We start from the raw sequence: 9,033 nt of genomic DNA, 5'->3' as shown, positions 1-9,033 counted from the left end.
CAGGTAGTTACGGTTTGAGAATTCTAAAGAGTATAGTAATTTATAGAACTGAGTAAACATACTGTTAATCTCAGAGCTGAAACATTGGTTGCCTGATGCATCTTTAACGCATGCAACAGAGTTGTGATAAAGGCGACAACAACTCAGCTCAGAGACTTCCATATGCATTACCATGCTCATAGATTAGCTAAGAGACTTCTATATGCATTACCATGCTCATAGATTAGCAAAGAGACTTCCATATGCATTACCATGCTCATAGACTAGCTCAGAGACTTCCATATGCATTACCATGCTCATAGATTAGCTCAGAGACTTCCATATGCATTACCATGCTCATAGACTAGCTCAGAGACTTCCATATGCATTCCCATGCTCATAGATTAGCTAAGAGACTTCCATATGCATTACCATGCTCATAGATTAGCTCAGAGACTTCCATATGCATTACCATGCTCATAGATTAGCAAAGAGACTTCCATATGCATTACCATGCTCATAGACTAGCTCAGAGACTTCCATATGCATTACCATGCTCATATATTAGCTCAGACTTCCATATGCATTACCATGCTCATAGATTAGCTCAGAGACTTCCATATGCATTACCATGCTCATAGATTAGCTCAGAGACTTCCATATGCATTACCATGCTCATAGATTAGCTAAGAGGCTTCCATATGCATTACCATGCTCATAGATTAGCTCAGAGACTTTCGTATGCATTACCATGCTCATAGATTAGCTAAGAGACTTCCATATGCATTACCATGCTCATAGATTAGCTCAGAGACTTCCATATTTATTACCATGCTCATAGATTAGCTCAGAGACTTCCATATGCATTACCATGCTCATAGATTAGCTAAAAGACGTCCATATTTATTACCATGCTCATAGATTAGCTCAGAGACTTCCATATGCATTACCATGCTCATAGATTAGCTAAGAGACTTCCATATTTATTACCATGCTCATAGATTAGCTACTACTAAATAGCTTTTTTATGCTCTTTGAGAAAGTAGTGTGTTAAGAGCTGTCCTTGCCACTGTTGTTCAATGCATTTCTATTGGCCAATAGCAGTAAAGCCAAATTCAATGTTTCATCCAATATTTTCTTTTCTTTCAATAATATGACAAGGAACAAGGAACAAATCTGTCGTTATGCCCCTGAACAAGGCAGTTAACCCACTGTTCCTGGACCGTCATTGTAAATAAGAATTAGTTGTTAACTGACTTGCCTTGTAAAATAAAAAAACAGGGCTTGGACTCTAGGGTTAAGAGCTCTCTTTGCCACCAGTTGTACATGTACGGCTGCTGTTTATGTTCCTGTTCTAAATGAGAAAGTTGTAATTCGCCTGGTTCACCAACTACTTCTCTGATAGAGTTCAGTGTGTCAAGTCGGAGGGTCCACTATCCGGAACTCTGGCAGTCTCTATGGGGGTGCCACAGGGTTCAATTCTTGGACCGACTCTCTTCTCTGTATACATCAATGATGTCGCTCTTGCTGCTGGTGAGTCTCTGATCCACCTCTACGCAGACGACACCATTCTGTATACTTCTGGCCCTTCTTTGTACACTGCGTTAACAACCCTCCAGGCAAGCTTCAATGCCATACAACTCTCCTTCCGTGGCCTCCAATTGCTCTTAAATACAAGTAAAACTAAATGCATGCTCTTCAACCGCTCGCTGCCTGCACCTGCCCACCTGTCCAACATCACTACTTTGGACGGCTCTGACTTAGAATACGTGGACAACTACAAATACCTAGGTGTCTGGTTAGACTGTAAACTCTCCTTCCAGAACCACATCAAACATCTCCAATCCAAAGTTAAATCTAGAATTGGCTTCCTATTTCGCAACAAAGCATCCTTCACTCATGCTGCCAAACATACCCTTGTAAAACTGACCATCCTACCAATCCTCGACTTCGGCGATGTCATTTACAAAATAGCCTCCAATACCCTACTCAACAAATTGGATGCAGTCTATCACAGTGCAATCCGTTTTGTCACCAAAGCCCCATATACTACCCACCATTGCGACCTGTACGCTCTCGTTGGCTGGCCCTTGCTTCATACTCGTCGCCAAACCCACTGGCTCCATGTCATCTACAATACCCTGCTAGTTAAAGTCCCCCCTTATCTCAGCTCGCTGGTCACCATAGCATCACCCACCTGTAGCACGCGCTCCAGCAGGTATATCTCTCTAGTCACCCCCAAAACCAATTATTTCTTTGGCCGCCTCTCCTTCCAGTTCTCTGCTGCCAATGACTGGAACGAACTACAAAAATCTCTGAAACTGGAAACACCTATCTCCCTCACTAGCTTTAAGCACCAACTGTCAGAGCAGCTCACAGATTACTGCACCTGTACATAGCCCACCTATAATTTAGCCCAAACAACTACCTCTTTCCCTACTGTATTTATTTGATTTATTTTGCTCCTTTGCACCCCATTATTTTTATTTCTACTTTGCACATTCTTCCACTGAAAATCTACCATTCCAGTGTTATACTTGCTATATTGTATTTACTTTGCCACCATGGCCTTTTTTTGCCTTTACCTCCCTTATCTCACCTCATTTGCTCACATCGTATATAGATTTGTTTATACTGTATTATTGACTGTATGTTTGTTTTACTCCATGTGTAACTCTGTGTCGTTGTATGTGTCGAACTGCTTTGCTTTATCTTGGCCAGGTCGCAATTGTAAATGAGAACTTGTTCTCAACTTGCCTACCTGGTTAAATAAAGGTGAAATAAATAAAAATTCCAGATATCTTTGTTCAGACATAAAAAATATATATATTTTGCACAATAATATGATACAGGCCACGCAAATAATCTTTGGTGGTTTTCAATAACATAGATGAATTAGTGTCGTCATTGTCATTCTCTTTTAACAAAAAGTATAATGTCTTTACGTATGCTCTCACGGAAGTCAGGACAGCGTGATAACAAAGCCAGTTTGCTCTTTGGGGAGTTGTGTTCTTAAGGACAAACTCCATAGAAATGCATGTGTGATCAGAAACATGGATTGACGCTATTGTACATCTCCAGACCATACTAACAAGGTGTAAAGAGAAATAAGTCCAACCTCCAATATGAACCATGAGGGTTAGTGAACAATGAGAACGTAGTCTAACCTCCAATATGAACCATGAGGGTTAGTGAACAATGAGAACGTAGTCTAACCTCCAATATGAACCATGAGGGTTAGTGAACAATGAGAACGTAGTCTAACCTCCAATATGAACCATGAGGGTTAGTGAACAATGAGAACGTAGTCTAACCTCCAATATGAACCATGAGGGTTAGTGAACAATGAGAACGTAGTCTAACCTCCAATATGAACCATGAGGGTTTGTGAACAATGAGAACGTAGTCTAACCTCCAATATGAACCATGAGGGTTAGTGAACAATGAGAACGTAGTCTAAGCTCCAATATGAACCATGAGGGTTAGCCTTTGGTTGAGGGATGCGTTAAATGTTAAATATCAACCAGCCCTGTATTAAAACATAGCAACCTCCTCATCAGTCATTTTTTCCACGTATATAGTGCCTCTGGAAAGTGTCCAGACCACCTAATTTTTCCACATTTTGCCTTATTCTAAAATGTATTTAAGAAAAATATATACGTATATTCCTCATCAATCTACACACAATCAAAAACAGGTTTGTAGAATTTTTTGCTAAATTCTAAAAAAAAACTGAAATATCACAATTACATAAGTATTCAGACCCCTTACTCAATACTTTGTTCAAGAACCTTTGGCAGTGATTACAGCTTTGAGTCTTCTTCGGTTTGACGCTACCAGCTTGGCACACCTGTATTTGGGGAGTTTCTCCCATTCTTCTCTGCAGATACACTCAAGCTCTGTCAGGTTGGATGGGGAGCATTGCTGCACAACAATTTTCAGGTCTCTCTAGAGATGTTTGATTGGGTTCAAGTCCGGGCTCTGGCTGGGCCACTCAAGGACATTCAGAGACTTGTCCCGAAGCCACTCCTGCGTTGTCTTGGCTGTGTGCTTAGGGTTGTTGTCCTGTTGGAAGGTGAACCTTCACCAGAGTCTGAAGTCCTGAGTGCTCTAGAGCAGGTTTTCATCAAGGATCTCCCTGTACTTTCCTCCGTTCATCTTTGCCTCGAGCCTGACTAGTCTCCCAGTCCCTGCCGCTGAAAAACATCCCCACAGCATGATGCTGCCACCACCATGCTTCACCGTGGGGATGGATCCAGGTTTCCTCCAGACGTGACGCTTGGCATTCAAGCCAAAGAGTTCAATCTTGGTTTCATCCGACCAGAGAATCTTGTTTCTCATGGTCTGAGAGTCCTTTAGGTGCCTTTTGGCAAACTCCAAGCAGACTGTTATGTGCCTGTTACTGATGAGCGGCTTCCGTCTGGCCACTCTACCATATAGACCTGATTGGTGGAGTGCTGCAGAGATGGTTGTCCTTCTGGAAGATTCTCCCATCTCCACAGAGGAACTCTGTCAGAGTGACCATCGGGTTCTTGGTCACCTTCCTGACCTGGGCTCTTAGCCCCCGATTGCTCAGTTTGGTCGGCCAGCTATAGGAAGAGTGTTGGTGGTTCCAAACTTCTTCCATTTAAGAATGATGGAGGCCACTGTGTTCTTGGAGACCTTCAATGCTGCACCCTTCCCCAGATCTGTGCCTTAACACAATCCTGTCTCGGAGCTCTAGGGACAATTCCTTTGACCTCATGGCTTGGTTTTTTTCTCTGACATGCACTGTCAACTGTGGGACATTATATAGACAGGGGTGTGCCTTTACCACAGGTGGACTCCAACTTGTTGAAACATCTCAAGGATGATCAATGGAAACAGGATGCACCTGAGCTCAATTTCGAGTCTCATAGCAAAGGGTCTGAAAACTTATGTAAATATTTCAGTTGTTAATTTCTTTAATACATTTTGTTTGTCATTATGGGGTATTGTGTGTAGATTGATAAGGAATGTTGTTTATTTAAAACACTTTAGAATAAGGTTGTAACGTAACAAAATGTGGAAAAAGTCAAAGGGTCTGAATACTTTCCTAATGCTCTGTATGAGAGTTGAATGAACCAATGATCTACTATCATACCGGCAGTAATTTACTTTATGAGAGAATATCTTTATCCATAATAAGACCATATAGCCTTGTACTCGTTATTTAATTTGTTTGTTAGTTTCACACATGGGCATTATGATCCGTTTAGGCTGCTGCAAACTACAGTGCCTTGCGAAAGTATTCGGCCCCCTTGAACTTTGCGACCTTTTGCCACATTTCAGGCTTCAAACATAAAGATATAAAACTGTATTTTTTTGTGAAGAATCAACAACAAGTGGGACACAATCATGAAGTGGAACGACATTTATTGGATATTTCAAACTTTTTTAACAAATCAAAAACTGAAAAATTGGGCGGGCAAAATTATTCAGCCCCCTTAAGTTAATACCTTGTAGCGATTACAGCTGTAAGTCGCTTGGGGTATGTCTCTATCAGTTTTGCACATCGAGAGACTGAAAATTTTTCCCATTCCTCCTTGCAAAACAGCTCGAGCTCAGTGAGGTTGGATGGAGAGCATTTGTGAACAGCAGTTTTCAGTTCTTTCCACAGATTCTCGATTGGATTCAGGTCTGGACTTTGACTTGGCCATTCTAACACCTGGATATGTTTATTTTTGAACCATTCCATTGTAGATTTTGCTTTATGTTTTGGATCATTGTCTTGTTGGAAGACAAATCTCCGTCCCAGTCTCAGGTCTTTTGCAGACTCCATCAGGTTTTCTTCCAGAATGGTCCTGTATTTGGCTCCATCCATCTTCCCATCAATTTTAACCATCTTCCCTGTCCCTGCTGAAGAAAAGTAGGCTCAAACCATGATGCTGCCACCACCATGTTTGACAGTGGGGATGCTGTGTTGCTTTTATACCAAACATAACGTTTTGCATTGTTGCCAAAAAGTTCAATTTTGGTATCATCTGACCAGAGCACCTTCTTCCACATGTTTGGTGTGTCTCCCAGGTGGCTTGTGGCAAACTTTAAACAACACTTTTTATGGATATCTTTAAGAAATGGCTTTCTTCTTGCCACTCTTCCATAAAGGCCAGATTTGTGCAATATACGACTGATTGTTGTCCTATGGACAGAGTCTCCCACCTCAGCTGTAGATCTCTGCAGTTCATCCAGAGTGATCATGGGCCTCTTGGCTGCATCTCTGATCAGTCTTCTCCTTGTATGAGCTGAAAGTTTAGAGGGACGGCCAGGTCTTGGTAGATTTGCAGTGGTCTGATACTCCTTCCATTTTAATATTATCGCTTGCACAGTGCTCCTTGGGATGTTTAAAGCTTGGGAAATCTTTTTGTATCCAAATCCGGCTTTAAACTTCTTCACAACAGTATCTCGGACCTGCCTGGTGTGTTCCTTGTTCTTCATGATGCTCTCTGCGCTTTTAACGGACCTCTGAGACTATCACAGTGCATGTGCATTTATACGGAGACTTGATTACACACAGGTGGATTTTATTTATCATCATTAGTCATTTAGGTCAACATTGGATCATTCAGAGATCCTCACTGAACTTCTGGAGAGAGTTTGCTGCACTGAAAGTAAAGGGGCTGAATAATTTTGCACGCCCAATTTTTCAGTTTTTGATTTGTTAAAATTTTTTGAAATATCCAATAAATGTTGTTCCACTTCATGATTGTGTCCCACTTGTTGTTGATTCTTCACAAAAAAATACAGTTTTATATCTTTATGTTTGAAGCCTGAAATGTGGCAAAAGGTCGCAAAGTTCAAGGGGGCCGAATACTTTCGCAAGGCACTGTATGAGATAGGCCTTATCATGCCCACAAGTGAGTCATTACTTGCCCATGCAGAGTTGGTTTGATGGAATTGTTGTAATAGGCCTTGGTCTAGTAATAGGTCTTGATGGTTAAGAAAGGTTTTGGTAGTTCCTTGGAAAGTGATGATCAGTCTGGCAGGGGTGAATTAGCCCATTCTGGATTTCTGCCTCACGTAGGTGCATTCTGATATGATTGAACAGGGCTCTCTTTCTGGACGTTTCGACAGTCATGTCGGGAAAGAACTTTACCTTCACCCCACGAAAGTTCAGAGCTCCTTTTTTCCTTAACAGCTGTATGATTGGATGTTTGATTTGGTACCTCTGCATTCTCACGATCAAGGGGTCTGTCAGCATGCCTAGATGGTTTTGGTCCAATTCGATGTGCATTCTCCACGGCTGGTTCACCTCACATACCACCTTACCACCGGACCATACCACCTTACCACCGGACCATACCACCGGACCATACCACCATACCACCTTACCACCGGACCATACCACCTTACCACCGGACCATATCACCATACCACCGGAACATACCACCTTACCACCGGACCATACCACCTTACCGGACCATACCACCTTACCACCAGACCATACCATCTTACCACTGGACCATACCACCTTACCGGACCATACCACCTTACCACCGGACCATACCACCTTACCACCGGACCTTACCACCGGACCATACCCCGGACCATACCACCATACCATACCACCTTACCACCAGACCATACCACCTTACCACCGGACCATATCACCATACCACCGGACCATACCACCTTACCACCGGACCATATCACCATACCACCGGACCATACCACCTTACCACCGGACTATATCACCATACCACCGGACCATACCACCAGACCATACCACCTTATCACCGGACCATACCACCAGACCATACCACCTTATCACCGGACCATACCGCCATACCACCTTATCACCGGACCATACCACCTTACCACCATACCACCATACCACCGGGCCATACCACCTTATCACCGGACCATACCACCAGACCATACCACCTTTTCACCGGACCATACCACCATACCACCTTACCACAGGACCATACCACCTTACCACCTTATCACCGGACCATACCACCATACCACCGGACCATACCACCTTATCACCGGACCATACCACCATACCACCTTACCACCGGACCATACCACCTTATCACCAGACCATACCACCTTACCACCGGACCATACCACCATACCACCTTACCACTGGACTATACCGCCATACCACCATACCACCGGACCATACCACCTTACACCTTCTCACCGGACCATACCACCTTACCACCGGACCATACCACCATACCACCTTACCATACCGCCTTACCATCGGACCATACACCCTTACCACCAAACCATACCACCATACCACCGGACCATACCGCCTTTCCATTGGACCATACCACCTTACCACCTTACCACCGGACCATACCACCTTACCACCGGACCATACCGCCTTACCATCGGACCATACCGCCTTACCACCGGACCATACCACCTTACCACCGGACCACACCACCTTACCACCGGACCATACCACCTTACCATACCGCCTTACCATCGGACCATACCGCCTTACCACCGTACCATACCGCCTTACCACCAGAACATACCGCCTTACCACCGGACCATACCGCCTTACCACAGGAACATACCACCTTACAACCGGACCATACCACCTTACCACCGGACCATACCACCATACCACCTTACCACTGGACCATACCATCTTACCACCGGACAATACCACCTTACCACCAGACCATACCAACTTACCACACCGCCTTACCACCGGACCATACCGCCTTACCACCATACCATACCTCCTTTCCAACTTACCATACCATCGGACCATACCAACTTACCACCGGACCATACCGCCTTACCACCGGACCATACCACCTTACCACCGGACCATTCTGCCATACCAGCTTACCATACCACCTTACCACCGGACCATACCACCTTACCACTGGACCAGACCAACATTCCGTGCTCACTCCCATCTTCTTAAAATATAACCCTAACCTTAAATTAAAACCAAAAAGCACATTTTTGATCTCATACATTTTTTTTTTTTTAGATTTAGCCAAGTGTGACTTTGTGCTTGTGGTAACTACTGACAACGGAAAACCGGAAGCATGCACTGCACCG

Source organism: Oncorhynchus tshawytscha, linkage group LG02 (assembly GCF_018296145.1).
Source record: "Oncorhynchus tshawytscha isolate Ot180627B linkage group LG02, Otsh_v2.0, whole genome shotgun sequence".
Lineage (NCBI taxonomy): Eukaryota > Metazoa > Chordata > Actinopteri > Salmoniformes > Salmonidae > Oncorhynchus > Oncorhynchus tshawytscha.
The sequence above is the reverse complement of the archived record's forward strand: the minus strand, read 5'-3'. Positions refer to the sequence as shown.